This window comes from Cynocephalus volans, chromosome 13 (assembly GCF_027409185.1).
Source record: "Cynocephalus volans isolate mCynVol1 chromosome 13, mCynVol1.pri, whole genome shotgun sequence".
Classification (NCBI taxonomy): Eukaryota; Metazoa; Chordata; class Mammalia; order Dermoptera; family Cynocephalidae; genus Cynocephalus; species Cynocephalus volans.
This window is the reverse complement of record NC_084472.1, coordinates 63055515-63073712: the sequence shown is the minus strand read 5'-3', so window position 1 is coordinate 63073712 and position 18198 is coordinate 63055515.

Below are 18198 nucleotides of genomic sequence, written 5' to 3'. Positions count from 1 at the left end.
CTTGTATCTCATTCAGTTTCCTTAGAATTATCACTCGAAATTCCTTGTCAGTTATTTCAAGGGCTTCTTGTTCTATAGGATCTAGAGTATGAGATTTATTAACTTTTGGTGGTGTACTTTCTTGATTTTTTGTATTTCTGGTGTCTTTTTTTTGGTGTTTATTCATTGTGGCAGGGGGTTTCACAGTCCACCGGTTTGAGACTAATGACTAACTAGGATGTTGCTGTGGTTTCCAATTTGGTATGGCTCCCGCCGTGACTGCTCAGTTGGCCTCTAGTGTCTTGTGTGTGTGGTTGCCTCGGGTCTTGGGCTTCTCCGGGGATCCACCTTTCTGGTCAGCTTGTACTCTGCTGGGCTGGTGGATCACGCACCACAGGGTGTGTGATCTCTGTTGAGCTTTCACTTTCTGTACAGGACTTCTCCCCGTTCCGTGTGCTCTGGCCCAGGCTGTTAGATCGTGCAGTGGCGACCCCACCGGGTGTGTGGTTTCTGTCGAGTCTCCGCCTCCCTGGCCGCACGTCTCCCCCTTCTGTGCACACTGTGCTGGGCTGGGGTGTGTCTTCTGCACCCCTCGTCTATCAGCTGGGCCTTCAAGACCCTGCTCAGCACCGCCTCGCCCACGAAGTCTACCAGGTTTCTGCTAGGCACAGACGACCGGTCTCTCTGGGTGCCTTTGTAGCACTGTGTAGATCTTTCTCGGGTCTTGTTCACCTTTGTATCCCCCCGGTATAAACCAAGTCTAGTGCCCGCCTGCAGCCTGCTCTCCGGCAGGTTCAAGCGGACCTGGGAACTCTCCTACCACACTATTCCCAACCAGAAATTCGTTAGGCTTTTTTCCAAACTGGTGGTCGCAGAGATGGTATCTGCCTCCCAGTAACAGGAAGTTTACCGGGGCGGAGTCCAGGGTGTTGTGGAGTGACAGTCGGCCTGCCCGTACTTCCTAGCCCTCTCAACACTGGTCGGGATGCCCCACACCCCCAGCCCCGCCAGAGAATCACGGAGGGAGTGGGAGAGGAGGCCAGCCCGCAGGGTCCGGAAAGCCCCGCGCCAGGCCAAGCAAATGGGCTCAGTGATGGCCGAGCAGGGTGGAGCTGCCCGCACCTGGGAAAATGGAGGCAGCACCGGGGCAGTGAGTGGCCTGGTGGTGCAGGCAGGAGCCACGTGGGCATCCACCCCCCGAACAGAGCTGTGCCAGGGATCACTCACAGTGCTGTGCCAGGTCGGGCGCTCGCTCTGTCTCTGGTTTGTTGCCTTCCGTGTTCTCGGCGCTGCCGCCTCGGGCTGTTCAGTCGCGGCGCCGCTCGGGCGCTCCCAGGAATCTTCTTTAATGCCGGCCTGAAACCTCGAATCCTGGATAGGGCAGCTGGCCGCCTTCAGTGCGGCCCCAGCCTCCGGGATCCTGGCTGCATCCACAGCAGCCCTGGCGCCATGTTCCCTGTTTCAAGACTCGCTTTTGCAGCTAAGAATCAGTTCTTTTCCTGCTCCACACTTCAAAGCTGTTGCCTGTAAATGAGGCAGCCTCTCCTGCCGGGGGCAAAGTGGCGTTGAGCCCCCACGACCGGCCAGCAGCAGCAGTCCTCCCTTAAGAGATGGCCAGAGGAAGGTCCACAAGCTTCCCGGCTGCCTGAGGCCCAGTGGCCACCTTTTCCACCTCAGCTACTCCGCGCCAGCCGCCGTAGCTGCCGCCATCTTGAAACTCTTGGTGTCTTCTTGATAGAGGAGGTGTGTTTGAGCACCCTTAGGATGGGTGTGGAAGGGGAAGACTGGAGGGAGCAGAGACTGAGAAGGTGAAGAGCGGTGAGATCACAAAAGACCTTACAAGCCAACTTAAGAAACAGGAGATATCGTAAGGCAAATGTGGATCATTGATCCATTTTATGTGAGGAAAAAATCACATGTTCATGTTAATGTTTGAGAAAGATCTCTGCCTGGTTGTAGAGAATGGATTTTGGTAAGGAGATTGGTTAAGAAGGTGAGCAAGAATGGAGGAATGGAAAACTAGTTAAGAGAATATTTCATTATTTAGGTAAAATGGATAGATGCCCTAAAATATGGTGGTAGTAGTAATAGAAATAGAAAGGGTTGGATATGAGAAATAATAAAAAAATTGAATGGATAGTTCATATAATTATTGGATGACAACACAGGAGAGAGGAATTAGTAAAAGATAATGTTTAATTGCTTGACTTGACCAACAAGGTGGATAATAGTGTCATTTCCTGAAAAGAGTGTACATATTGGAAAGTAGATGTGAGAGCATGGTGATAATTTCACTATGGATATGTTTGAAGGTCGTCGATCCATTTAACAACTGTTTATTAGTGTCAGGTTCTCCCTGAGATAATAAATATACTGTCAGGAACATAGGGTCTGTCTCATGCAGCTTACTGTTTAAGAAAGAAGAGAGAGGGCCGAGCCCGTGGTGCACTCGGTAGAGTGCTGCGCTGGGAGCGCGGCGACGCTTCCGCCGCGGGTTTGGATCCTATATAGGAATGACCGGTGCACTCACTGGCTGAGGGCCGGTCACGAAAAAACGACAAAAAAAAAAAAAAAAAGAAAGAAGAGAGAGTAAATGCACGAACACAGAAATAAAATATACAATTACAAGTTATAATAAATTCTATGAAAGAAAATTAAAGCACTATGAGTGAGAGAAAAAATGGTCTTGGGAAAAAGATAATTTATTTTTTACAATTAAAAAGTATTGAAACATTGATTTTCAATATTTTTAGGGTACAGAGTTATATCTTAATACATGTATACACTGTGTGATGATCCATTCAGGGCAATCAGCACATTCACCCTTGCAAAACCCAATAGTTTCTAGATTGATTAGTTATGGCAGAGCTTTCTGAAAAAATTACAATGAGGATGAGACCTGAACAGTGCAGAGAAATTAACCAAACTGAGAAAAAACACAGCTTGCTGTGGAGCAAGACTTGGAAGAAGACCATCGTACTTAGAACACAAAGATCAGGGGAGAAGAGGAAAGAAATGATGCTGAAAAGGTAGAAAAGGCTTAATCACCTAGGGTCTCATAGACCTAGGCTCAGTTAAAGAATTTTAATTTTATCTTAAATGTATTAGAGAACAATTGAAGGATTTTCCAAGAGAGTGACACAATCTCATGAATAATTAAAAATGATACTCTGCTGTACAAAGAAAAAAAAGTCTAAAACCATAAATAGAGATGTGGGAGTTGTTACTATAAAGATGCTATTAAGATATTACTGAATCCAGAAGAGTGAATGATATTGGCAAGGACAGTGTGTAAAAAAAAGAAAAGAGAGAAGATCTAAGAGAGCATGGAGGCACATTCACATCCAGTTGATGGAAGGAAGGCGAGGAATCCTCAGTGGAGATGGAGACGTGGCCAGACTGCTCTGAAAAACAGAAGACAAAATCGAGGGTGTAGAATCACAAAATCCAAGAGAAGAGAGGTTTAAGAAAGAAGGCTTGATCAACACGATGAAATGCTGCAGGAGGCTGAGGTAGGGCCATGGGATTTGTCACCAAGAGAGTCACTGGTGAGTACTGATGCTGTGAGATGAGAGGCTGGTTGTACATGGCTTGAGGAGTAAGAAGTGGCAATAACTGGATGGACAACTTTCTCAAGAGGGTCCAAAAAGGGTCAGATGGCTGGAGGCGGCAGTAGGGCTCAAGGGACCTTTTTGCTTTCAACATGGAAATAACTAGAGATCGTTTAAATGTAGATGAGAAAAAAGCAGTTCCAGTCAAAGACCGAAGAATTAGAAAGAAAGGGGAGGGGAGATTTGGGATCCTCAAAATCAGAAAAAGAAAGATATCACTTCTGTCTTAATACCACATTTGCAGGTACAGGTTAGTTTCTAAGTATGATTGTCAGAACTTGGGAGAATTCTCAGATGATTAGATGAATAAAACACTGTAAGACAATTGTTCTGACTTCCTTGGTTTTCACCAGTCCCACATTGATAATGCCACATCCTTTCATAAGACTTAGCTGCTGTTCCTAGGTCAATTCATAACAACAAGACAGCCTAGTAATTTCATTTATACCTTGAATTAATATAATATTTTTCTTCTAAGGAAGCTCTTCACACTTTCTGAAATATTTTCCCATTTATCTTCCCAACATCCCTGGAAGTCCAGAGTTAATCTTATTACTCCTTCCTCATCTGTGCAGAAATGGGCTCACAATGTATAAGAATGATTTGCTGGGATCACAGATCATCAACAGGAGAAGCAGATTTACAATTCATATTAGCAAGTTATATTCAGTCCAGGATAAAGGAATTTTCTATGTACTGAAATTGAGTTTATCTTGACTGTTACTCTCTACGCTTGCCTAGTGTTTAGCTGTATGTCCACATAGTTCCTAAAGAGATTTAGCCTTTGACCCTATCCACACTCCCTTCCTCTCACGTTTAAGTTTATCTTGATCTGCCTCCTGGTACAGAAATCAGTGATAAGACAAAGGTTTTTCTCTCCGGGCAAACTAGCTGTGCATTAAATATCAGCAAAGATTGAACTGTCATACTATGGGACTGCATTTTAGTTCAAGAATTCTCTGTCAGTGTTGGGATAACTCCATCAAACATAGGACAACATATGACCAATACCTGGGCCCTAGAGGAGAAAGAATAGTCCAGGTAATTAGGAATGTCATAGGGGTTTATACCAGCCCGTTCTCCTACGTCCCTGCTCCTTCGTCACCTGTTCTATAGGAGTAGCCTCTCTAAATGTCAGTATGTAGTGCTCACTCACGGTGTGGTCTTCTGTGTTTCATCTATGAATTTTTCACATGGCATACGTATATCTACTATGGAAATACATAGATATTGGAAAATGCTGAAGTTGTGAGGTCAGAGGTCATTTTTACATGTCTTGAATAGTGAGAAATGGAAATAGCTAGACAGATGACTTTCTCAAGATCTGTTGGAAAGAGAAAGAGGGAGAGGACAGATGGCTGGAGAGGCCAGTGGGGTTCAAGAAACCTTTTTAGTTTTTGCATGGAAATGACTAGAAATTGTTCCAATGCAGATGAAAGGGAAGCAGTTCCAGGGAAAGGGTGAAAATAATCCTTGATGTCTAATTCCCAGTGTTTACGTGGGAGAGTTAATGCAAGATTCCAAACAGGGAACTCAGTGATTAACTTATTGATACATTTATTGGCAATGCTGTTATTTTCTAAATAACTTATACAAGTAGATCTGATCCAGAATTTTGTGATAAAATTACACTGGGGATTGTTCAAAGCACAGAGAAGCCCACACATGCACGCATACATGTTTGAAAAGGGTTCCCCTTCGATGCTTGTTTAAGAACCAATTTTAAGATAGTGTTCTATACAGATCTGAAGACTTGCCTCTCACAAGTCCTTATTAAGCATGCCAATCTTGGTTTAAAAAGGTAAAAACAAAAATAATAAGAACATGAAATTAAAAGTCTTACTTGAGAAAAGCAGAAAATGGAAAAAAAAATCAGTTGATATTTGCTATGTTTGCAAACATTAGAATTCAGTTACTTTTCTCTGTGAAAGCAAACTCTATGTCCATGGTTTATTTCCTGTGCTTCTGTTGGACTTGAATGTAGCTATCAGGGGCTTCTCTTTTGCAAGCCCTGATTTTCAAAGACGAAAGCATTTGGGAATATAAACAGTTCCTATTTATAAGGAACTTGTACTGATAAACCTAATTTGCCTTGCGGCAAAGTTAATTAGACTCTTCCTCACTAATGTCATCAATTATGCATATTTTTTGGTGTACTCTTCTTCTTGGCCTGGGTTGAAAGGTTAGCAAACTACTTACAATTTTCCTACTCAGGTCCCAGGGGCATCCTGTCCCTGCACCCCTGTGTGGGCTGTGCACATCCTATATTTCAAAATATATAATACTCTTCAATGTTATTTTTGTAATGAATAAATATGAGTGATAATATTATGAGCAAGGACTGTGCTATTGCAAGAAGGAAATAGAAAAAAACCAAAGCATTTCTAAAAATCTTAGAGAAAAATAACATTTTTTAAGGGAGATATGATCTAAAGTTCAAACTTCTAAGATAAGCAAGTAACAGTGTTCTCATTAAAGTTATTCTCTAAATTTTAAGAGAGAAAAATACTATTTCTAAAATGACAACTGTGAATGTTATTTCTACTTTTACCAGGAATAAATACATTCTAAACTATGTCTTTAAATTTAGGACAGATTATGTCATGACTAAACGTTAATGTTGTAGTTAATTATAACAGATGACATGAGTTTAATTACAACATTCCATTTTTCTAGTGTTGCTATCTTTGACTACCTCAAAATATTCTCCAAATTAGATTTTTTCGTGTTTGTTTTTGCGAGTTGGCAGAGATGATTTTACATAACCAAACAACAAAGACAGCCTGCTGAAATTCCAAAAATGTGGTGACTTGTAACTCTTATTGCTTACTACGTTTGATTATATCTTGTCTCCCAAATTCCTAGAGGGCTGAGAATATATATTGAATCTGATTTCTCTCCTTATACTCGACTGAAAATATACTCTGAAAAATTTACTACCCATCTCTCAGTTACCACACCCCATGAACTTTTGTAGGTCTTTAATCTTTTGATTTATTTTTATTTTTTTACCTCTCAGTGACATTGGACATTGATTACTACGTCTTCTCCTTTAAAAGCTAGTTTACCTTCCTTAATGCTATATTAACCTTTTTTGAACTCTCTGAACTCTTCTGTCTTCTTAATTGGCTTCCGTTTCTCTTTCCATACTCTAAATGTGGGTTTTCTACAGGGTTTAATTTTGGAACTTAGCACACATCTGGGAAGGATCTCTCCTGTGCGTGCCACCTCACAGGTGCCGTGGGGAATACAAGGTGACTTAGACATGCCCTTGGCTGGAGGCACTGATGGCACAGTAGGGAAGGAATTCATCTGTAATGTACAAAGTTAAATTCAAACATCGTAGTCTCAGTTCAAAGTTCTCCCCGAATTGACTCTTTTTCTAGCTAAACTCACTTAACTCTTATAAAATCAGATTGGTTTATACTATTGATTTTTTGTTTGGGTGGATGATCAGTCTCGTCCATCTTTCCAAAGTCTGTGTCTCTGGAGTTTATTTATCTGTCCAGGAGATCTCAGGAAACAGGTAGCTGGGAAAAGGCAAAGTCTTGGATTATGGCTGGGCACAACTGTGGGGCATATAACTAAGACATGGGTGCCCACTGGGAAGGAACAGGGCTTGAGAATCAAGACGACTGGTTCACCACTTAGTCACCATGTGGATTTAACCAGTCTACTTGTCCTTACTGTGCTTATTATATATTTTTTTTTTACCTGAAATAATCTGTAATTCAAATGGTTGTCTTGAGAATTAAATAAAGTAATATGTGACCTTTTTTTTTTTTTTCCAATTTCAGGAATCACATCTTTTTTCAATTGTTGAAAATTCTCAGCCAAATATTAATTCTATTTTATTCTGTCTACTCTTTTTTTTGGAACTCCTCTTAGATAAATATTGAAGATTTTTGATCTGTCTTATATTTCTGTATTCTTTGAAAATTTTTATATGTCTTGTGTCACATTCTGGCATTTTCTTTCCACCAATCTTCTTAGATTCTAGTTCTCTCTTTAACTATACCAAGTCTGTATATAATCCATCTGTTATTCTTTTTGTTTCAATTACTATATTTTTACTTTTAGAAGTTCTTTTTGGCCTTTTTTCATATTCTCCCTTTCTTATTTCATTATCTCCCACTTTTGTTTTATGGTTTTATTATTTCTTTTATATTTCTAGGCATTTTAAACATCCTCAATTTAAAATCCCTTCCAATTGCTCTACTTTGTCCATTTCCTTGGATGTAAATTTTGTGGCTGTTGAGCATATGAACAGTATTTCTTTTATGCCTTCTAGCACTTATGTTATTTATGTAACACATAGAATTACGGAATGTTCTTGTAAAAAAAGAATAGAATATGTCAATACATTGTAATACACTCTTGTTTTACTTTTTGTATGGTTATATTATAAATATATATATTAGATATGTTTATATAATAAACGTGTATATATTCTCTTATATGCATTTATGAATCTTTATTCATATGTATACATATGTAATTTTTGTCTAACATAAAGAGGAGATATCAAGTTCATTGACAATTATCTTAAAATTTGAGTTGTAATTGTAAGAGTCTTTTTATTATTTTAGTTTTTGAGTTTTAATCACAACCATGAAATTGGAATTGATGGAGATACCATCTGAAATATGAAATAAAGAAATACAAAACATGCAGTAAAACAAGAGGGTCATAAATATTGTGCGATATAGTGATAAGAGCTGGACTTGAGTCAGGATGCCTGGTGTGTAATTGTTGCTAGGTCACTATGGTAGTCAGGTCCAAGATGACCCCCAGTGATCTCTACCCACTGGTATTCACATCCTTGTGTAGTCCCCTCCCATATTTAACAGAATTAGTCTGTGTTACCAATAGAATATACCAGATGTAATGGTATGGCACTTCTAAGATTAGATTATAAGGGGCATTTCAGCTTCTCTTTCTTTCTCTTTCTCTCTCTCCTTCCCTTGTTCCCTCCTCCCTTTCTCCCTCTCTTTCTCTCTCTCTTTCTTTGTCTTTTTCTATCTCATATCATTTGCTTTGGGCAAAACCAGCTGGCCACATGATAAGGATGTTGGCTGTTGGCCAACAGTCACTTATTGATCTCGGAAGCAGATCCTCCAGCCCAGTCAAACTTTCAGATGACTGCAGCCCCAACCAACATACTGGCTGCAACCTCATGAGAGACCCTGAACCAGAAATAAGCTGTTCCCAGATTCCTGATCCTCGACAAATTCTGTGAGATGACAAATGTTTGTCACTTTAAGTGCCTAAATTTTTGTTATGCAGCAATAGATGACCAGCACAGCTGCTAATTAAATATGGGTCCTTGGACAAGTCAATTAACCTTTGCAGGACTCTATTTTTTCATTTTGAAAATGAAAGTCATAGTTTAGTCTAGCCATGGGACACTTATCATTTTAAATTACTCTCTTGAGAAAAAGATCAAGGGTATGTATGATTCTATGTGTGTAAGAAAGTTGGAGCACAGGGAAAGAAGGTAGTAGGGAAATGAGCAGGAATTCAAGGAGTCACCTGGGCATGGTCCTAGTTGAAAAAAGGCACCGAGTGATGTGCCAGTGTTAAATTTGGATCTGAATGCTTCTCTTATCACATCCAAGACACCAATAAGTACACTGGATTTTATTTATGTCACAGTGCCTATAGCAGAATGTAAGCATTTTCATCTGCTGTTGACATTTACCTGAACACTTACAGAAGAGCAGGTGAGAATTCCCCTTTCTACATATAGATAAGTTATACAAACTCAACAGATACATCTATGGTTTTATTGTTTGTCTTTTGTCTTTTGGTAATATTCAGCAAATACTTATTCTATATCCACAATGTATCAAGCACAGCAAGTGTTCAAATGTGAGAAATACATAATTTTTTATCCGAGAAAATGTTTCTTTTCCTGTAGGCATTAAATAGAAGACTGGGACTAAAATACTCTGTAAATTACAGAAATGCCTCTATCAACAAGATAGGTATGGTATGGAAAGGCTGCTTCTGAAATAAATAGGTTTTTAAATTTTGTTTATTTCTAAAACTGGGAATGAGCTGTTGCCAAGGCAAATTTATATTTATTGTAGAGACAGGTGAAATTTTTCTTGGTTACATTCACTTTCCAGGGAGAAGTGTTCCTATACTCTGCCCTTGCCATTCTTAAGAGAAAATGTTTGCGGCAGCATTGTGCCAAGTGTTAAGAATAATGAATTATTATTATTATCATTATCATAGTGATAACCATGGCTAATGTCTGCAATCCCTCAGTTACTCTTTATGGATGCAAAAGTCCTCTTGATAATGTCTGTAGCCATCGTATACGAAGGTAATTTTCTTCTATACCTTTTTCTCTTTATTTGTGTCCTACATGCCTATGAACAGACAATCCTTCCACACCTCATAAATTCCTCCAGTGAAATAAGAGATATATGTTATTATCTCTCATGAAAATTGACAATTCTTCTTGATCCCATCAGTGTTGAATTTTGAAACTGCTTCAAGCCATCATATTTCAAAGAGGAATACTATTTGCTTAGTTTTACACATGTTTTGTTTTATTTCCCCCAAAGGACCAAGTCTTAGTGAATCCAGTGTGACTCAATTTAGCTTTCATTTTGGTAAAAGCACCGGCTTGAAGTGCTGGAGTCATATACACAAAATCTGCCACTCCCAAGCAGTCCAAATCAGTCTGCTGGTCTCAGTTGCGGATCATGCACAGGTCAGCACCTGGGAGACTTCTCATCCTCTTGAATCAGATAACAGATGAAGTGTTAGTAGAAATACAAGAAATATTTTTTCTCTTCAGGTTTTTAAGAAGTTATATGTAATTGTTTCTAACTGTTCATCCAATAAGTAAAATGTACTTATTATTTATTTAAAAGGCATGAGCCTGTAGAGAGATATCTGTTTCTAATGCAAAACAAACAGAAAAATTACTGAAACCAGAACAAGATACTCTACACAAATATGTGTTTTGTGGACCATGCTTAATTGATTTTTGCTTCCAGTTAAAAAGAAATGTCACTGACCAGCCGCCAAAAAAAAAAAAGAAAAAAAGAAAGAAATCTCCCAAACTAAAGTTGGTTTTGTACAGGGCGATGTTTGGCTCTAATATTTAATCTGTAATGTCATCAGGTAAGGCAGGGAAGGAGTGCTTAACTAATGTACAGTCATGCACAACATAACTACATTTTGGTCCACAAGAGATGCTTATTTGACAGTGGTCCCATGAGATTATAATGGAATTGAAAAATTCCTATCATTTAGTGACATTAGAGCCCAATACATTCCTCAAATAACAGCAATAGGCTAGGTTTGTCGTAGGCTATACCCGTTAGGTTCCCGTAAGCACATGCTATGATGTTCGCACAATGATGAAATCACCTAATTGTGCATTTCTCAGAATGCATCCCCAATGTTAATGGTGCATGATTGAATCCCTGTATATGAATTTGCCACCTGAAAAGAAAAGCATATTGACCATATTTATTAAATTACATAAACTGTTTTGATATTTATGGCTTACCACCTTATACTCTCTTAAGCACCATGTATTAGTCCATTTTGTTGCTTATAACAAAGTACATTGAATGGGGCAACTTATAAAGGAAATGAAATTTATTGCTTACAGTTTCTGAGTCTGAGAAGTTCAAAGTCCATCTGGTGGTGATGACAGTGACTCAGGGGTTTTACATTGCATGATGGTGGAAGCAGAGAGCAGAGAGAAAGACAGACTCTCCTCTTCTTTTCAAAGCCTTCAGAACCATGCCCCTAACCACCACTTTTAATCCATTCCCTGTGGCATATTCCTACAATCCCATCACCTCCTCAAGGCTCCACCTTTCATTTACAATAATAGGATTTCCCACTGTCTTAGCAGTCACAGTGGGAGCTAAGTTTCTAATACATAAAACATGGGGGACACAAATAAAGCTTCAGGAAGTTTTGGGGGGGACATAATTCAATCCACTACACACCTGTACTTAATTTTTTTTATTGCTGTAAATGGTCTCCTCTTATTTCCTTACATAGTTACCCAAACCTCAGAAGGAAAGATTTCCATACTGGCGAGAGCTTTGTTTGGAAGAGGAAATATGACAAGTTAAAACAAACAAACAAACAAACCACAATGTTAGCTACATCTATGTAAAGATTCTCAACATCATATATTATTAGGGAATTGCAAATTAAAACAGCAATTAACCACCACTACATACCTATTAGAATGACCAAAATCCAAAACAGTGAAAACATCAAATATTGACAAGGATGTGGAGCAACAGGAACATTCATTCACTGCTGGTGGCAATGCAAAAATAGTATAGCCACGATGGGAGACAAATTTAGCAATTTCTTATCGCAATCACACTGCTTGGTATTTACCTAAAGGAGTCCAAAATTTATGTCCACATGAAAACCTGCACATGAATGTTTATATATCAGCTTTATAAATAAAGCCAAAACATGGAAGCAACCAAGATGTCCTTTTATAGGTGAATGGACAAATAAACTGGTAACTCTGCAATGGAATATTATTTGGTGCTAAAAACAAATGAGATATCAAGCCACAAAAAGACATGAAGAATCTTAAGTGCATGTTGCTAAGTGAAAGAAGGCAACCTGAAAATGCTACTGTATGATTGCAATTATAGTTTCCTATACATGCTTTACCAATTTACACTCATATTAGTAGTGTATAAAAAATCTGGCTCCTTAAATGAACTCCATCATTGCCATAAAAATAAGAAACCTGTTTTTAAAAATTAGGAACTTATATCTTATTTTTGATTTTTTAATACCCAAATTATTTTTATTGTTGCAATACTTCAAGAATTTGAAGAATGATACAGCATTTTCTCATTTGCTCACCTTGCAGGCTTTTTAAGAAGCAATATTGTTTCCATGTTGATTTATATAGTGTTCTCCTTAAAAAGAAAGGGTTAATACAATTAAAATTACATCTTCAAATCCTTTTCTTGCTTCCAGGAGGAAAACATTCTCTGAGGCTGGGGTGTGTCAGTCTCACTGGCATTTTTATTTTTAGATTTTTTAAAATAACAAATGCCATTAAAGGCTTTATTTTTTATTTAAAATGCATTTTGGGTTTTTTTTTTTAACCTTTCTGAATATGTTTTATTTATTGTTCAGTTTTCTCTTGGTTTCTCGTTCATTCTTAAGTAAGGAAATAATTGGATAAAAACATAGAAAGATATTATCAGGGACTCAGTGTTATTCATTTCTTTTCAATATTTTCCACTTGATATATACCTAAAGGAGAGAGTGAGAGACAGAGACAGAGAGACCTGCTCACTTACGGCACTTCAAGCAGGTAAGCTCAGTGCAGCAGATGCATTGATTCGAACCAAATTTTAGGAGACTCCTCAGTTCTGAGAGATCCACACCACTATACCAGTGGTTTCAAACTTTTACAAGCACTACAAATCACCTGGAGAGCTTGTTGAAAGACAATTCCTGAACCTCCTTCCCTGAGATTTTGATGTAGCAGGGCAAGGTGGGGTCCCTTTACATATATATATTTCTCACAAGCTCACCAGTGATGCCAGTGCTGGCTGTGGGGATGTACACAACGGCTAAAGAGAAGTCCAGAGTCACAATACCATCTTGATGTTAATTTCTCCTAGATTCTGTTTGTTTCACATCAGTCACAACAGACTCCTCCTATCCTCCAGTTTCAGATCCCATGGCTCTCTTCCAGTTTCTTTATTGAATTTGAAAGACACTTCTAGCTTTCAGCTACTTGCAAAATATATGGAATACATACTTTGAGTTCAGGAAATGATCAAAATTTTCCATATCAGGTTATCAGCTATGTTCTCTTTCTTGTTTCTCTTTTCGGACAACATTCAATTGCCCTAAGGGATATGTTTTTAAAAAATCATCACATTTTAAAAATATAAATATAACCTGTAGCCTGTAATAAATTACATATCTGCACAATGGGAAAGATACATAGTTTATTTAAGATGAGACTGTGCTTCCTAGCCTTGGCACAAATGATTTGGCACTGGAGTCAAGACCAAGCAGCAGAATCTCAATTCAGCATCTAAAATTTTAAATGGACTCCTGTATTAGGGAAAGATGGAACCAAATATCCACACCCCTCTCCTCCTCCTGTCATGAGAAAATTAGGAAAATTGTTGTATTGATTAATATAGTCTGAGCTCTTCCTTTATGTTCTTAGTGTGAAAAAACATTGTTGGCCTCTGTCTGAAGACCATAGATATGAGTGGTGTCAATGCTCTCCAGCCAGAGACCACAGGGACACACCTTTAGTTGAACAAGTTGGGTTATTCCTCTTTGCAGTGAGAAAGAATGCACACCATGGAGATTATGGGATGTCTCAGTAAGAGGGTGTAAGAAAGAACCTCTTATAGGATTTGGTCTGGGTTGGGTGATTTGGAGAGGGTCATGAAAGCAGAGATTCATTTTTTCAGAAAGAAGGTCAATTCTATGATTGAGCATTCCCATAAATCTTATGCATAGAAAGGGCAGACAAGACAGATGATAAACTGTAATTTGTATAAAGAAGTAGCTGTCACTCATTTAGTGAGAGAGGGGGATATTTGGTAATTATGAGTTTCACAGTGCCCTTGACTGAAGTGGATATCCTGTGAGATTGTTTATGTCCAATGAGACATCATAGCTTAGCTGAGTCAGATCAGTTCCTGGAGGTCAGGGGCTGCTTGTTTTCTTTTCCTATCAAAAATTACAACAGAATTCAATCTGTGACTACTCTTGATATGGTGATCCTACTTAGAGTTATAAATTCAGTGGTTAAGAAAAAAATGATTGCTTGTCTGTAATTGCATTTAATTTTAGGTGACTAAATAGTAATAATAAATACTCACGGTTTCTTGTTTAGCTATAACAGTTACAGAGAACACCTTGCTATGACAATAAATAATTGTTAATCCCTTTCTTTTAGTAAGGAACTCCCAGATCTTTATAAGTATTTACTACTTGGGCATTAAAGCACCTTTGAGATTAGTTAGTACCCATTATTTTAATTTTATAACCAAGTTAAGTAACTCCTACCACAAACTAATAGCAATATAAATCTTGACTTTTTATGTGACCTTGTTACTAAAACAGCCCTGCTAACAAGTAGCACATATTTCCAGATCCTGAGTCCTTTCTCTCTGTGTGTATGTGTGTTTATTAGCTTACACTTTCTTACAGGAACCAAGAAAGTGTTGACATAAATTCAATCACCTTTACTATTTACCTGGCAGAAATCATTACTCACCTTTCAAAAGCAAAACTACACCACACAATGCTTTAGCATCATTTACTACCCTCACATCATCCGGAAACAAACAAACAGAGACAGGGAAAACTACCATTCTCTCCATTTTTCTAGATAGTAAGTCATTACTGTATTTTTTAAAACAATAAACTTCCCTTTATTCCACACAACAAAAAATTACCTTTGAATGATAGAAGTTTAACATATACTGTCTATGAATAAAGGATTTGTAAAAACACAAAATAAAATACAGGTAATATTAAAATGACATTGAACATTATGTCATCTTTCTTTAGATACTTAGGAGGTATTTTTGTGGTAATATAGAGCTTCATTCACTATTGAGAACAACAATTTTTATTGAATCTTTTTCGCAGAAGCAAGGTTAATAGATTTCTGACTGTTAGATAAACGGATGGGCCTACCTTAATTTTGGCACAACTCACTTTTGAGTTGATTATAAGGTACTTTTAATTTATTGTTTTTCTTAATTTTGCCAAAAAGCTCACAAATAGTGTAAAGAAGCTTCTGGGAAAGAATGTTCCTTTCAAAAAGTCAGTATTTTTGTGGGAATGGAAGTAACCCATGCTACAACAGTGGTGCCTGAGTGCAAGCCAGTCTGATATAGTCTGTGCTGGACTCTTCTCCAGGGATGTGCTTGGTGGAAATATATTACACGGCGGATAAACTGAGTTAAATGATAGACTCATGCAGATCTCTTAGGCAAGTTTTTTCTGGTCAATGAAGTCTTGGTAAATGTTTAAACACTACCATGAAGAAAAACAAAAAAACTTCTAATTTGTAGGTTTGCTGACTTTTGTGGTATAATTTTATTACATGGCCAATTTCAACTACCATGGATTGAACAACCAGCTTGGAAAATTCCTGATAATTTAAGAATTGGCTGTAGCCAACCAGTGCAAGCCAGCTTTAGAACTGAAATTATTCTCTGTGTAAGTTTAGCATAACAGGAAAAAATTAAAAGGTTTTTAAGTGCAGTGATTCCCCAAATTAACTAAAAAACGCTTGAAAATATAGACTTAATTTTGCACCCAGAACTACAGAAAACAAAACCAAACAGAACAAAACTATGATACGAAACTTCTCTGATTCATATTGACTCATGTGGTCTGTTTTATTACCCAGATTATAGAGATAGTATGAGTATTTATTGTATATAAGAATATTTTTTAAAAATCTAAAGAAACATTCTGCCTCAAAAGGGCTAAATCATAATCTTTATTCCAACAACAGGTGTCAAGAAAATTCCCTTAACTTTAATGGTTTGTAGACTAGCAAAAAGGTGTTTCTGTCAACAATTAATTTATCTGAAAATATGGACATTTGAAAAACAATAGGATTACATGACACTGTTTGAATTAAGTTAATTAAACTCATTTTTTTATTTCCAAAAATACAAAAAGCTCACTTCCTGTTAGAATGACATTCTTTCTTGTTTAATTTCTTCCAAGTATAATAACAAAAGTTCAAAAATTAATCTTCCCATCATCTTTTATTTAGCAATATTTTTATTGTTGATAACAATATTATAGTAGCATTAGTTAAAATGCTCAGAAATTGTTTTATGCCTAATTTCATCAATGTAAATAGATTTATTTTATATTTACATATTTCTTGTCTTTCTAAATGGATGCTATTATATTGCTTACATGTCTATTTACTGACTTAATGCTAAATCATATATTAATTTAGCATCAAATCATTACCTGATTAATTAATTACATTAATTAATTTAATTAAAGTAGAACTTCAGCTGGCTTATCTCTTACTTGAGAGCCATCACCAATCTATGATGTTTAACTCTATAACTGTATATTGAAACAGTCTCAGGAAACTCACTACTAGACTTTGGCATGCATTTTCAAGAAGTTTAAAGTGAAAGAGCATACACATAGATCATGTGTTCATATGAAGATTTTGTTTGTTTTAAAATTTAGGTTTGATGGGTTTGGGGTTATTTTTCTTTTTATATGGATGGATGTTTGGGGATTCCTAGGTGTGTTATCCTAAGCCTCTATTCTGCATAGAATGCAAGTGAAACACTACTGCAGATGAGTACTGTGACAGTATAGGCTAGTGTCCCAGGGATCACGTCTTGCAAGTGTATTAGCAGAAATCTCTCTGACTGAGGGACTCTAGTTATACCTTGTAAGCATCCCACCTCTAAATGATTTACTAGATTTCTCTTCTAATAGAAAATGTTAGCCTCCAGTGTCACCACAAAAAATACGAGTCAGCACGCAAGAATTGAGTTTGGGGAAGCATTGCTTTTATGCAAAATCTACATGGTGAATGCCAGAATTGTTGTTGTTGATATACGAATAACGCTGACTTGTTGCCCTCTGTTTTTCTTTTTCTGCTTTGAATTGGGCGGCGCCCTGGCACCAGGCCCCTAGTTCCTCACCAACTAGGAACGCCCCTCCTCAGTTTAATCACCACAAATTCTACAAAGGATATGTCATTAGTGTTTTGGATAACTCACTGATCAGCTAAAGGATAGAATAAAAATTTAAACAATCAGGTAGATTCATCACTAGCAATAAGTTTGAAATACAATATTATTGCCAAATTACTTTGTTTTCATTTTTGCCTTTTTAAAAAGTATGTTTATCAAAATCTAATTTCCTTTCATATTATTCCACTGGGTCCCTTGGGTATCAAAGATGGAAGAACAAAATAGAGAACATGAGACAATAATTAAATGCACTGATACCCGGTCTTGTGTTTAGAACTGGGCTATTCGTTTTTGTTTCTGAATCCTTTTCTCCCCCTCCAGAAGGCTCCTCCTATTGGGTAAAGAAAATGGTTTAGCTTAACATCCGTTAAAAGTCTTGGCTAACACATAGTAGTTACTCATTAAATACTCTGATAATGAATGTTTATAGATACTTGTGTGTGTGTGTATATATATATATATATAGTATCTATCTATCTATCTATCTATCTATCTATAAGGGTACTTCAAAATGTTCGTGGAAAAATAGAATTAGATAATAAAAACTGAATTACCCACATATATATACTTCCTGAAAAATTACGGTATTAGAAAAAATAGAAGAGATATATACAGACAATTTCTAAAATATGGGCAAGGTTTCCTGGATCAGTAATTTTGATGCTATACAACTTCCCAGGAGATGGTTTTCCTTTCAGTTTATTTAGAATCTAACCCCTCTTTGGATAGAGAAAATCTCCAAGACTTTGGAAAACTAAGCTATTCATGCCTGTGTTAGTTGCTAATAGTTTGCTAATAGTTTAATACTTCAGCTGCTGGTTTTAATGTACATAATACAATATCTTACTGTATTATCTGTT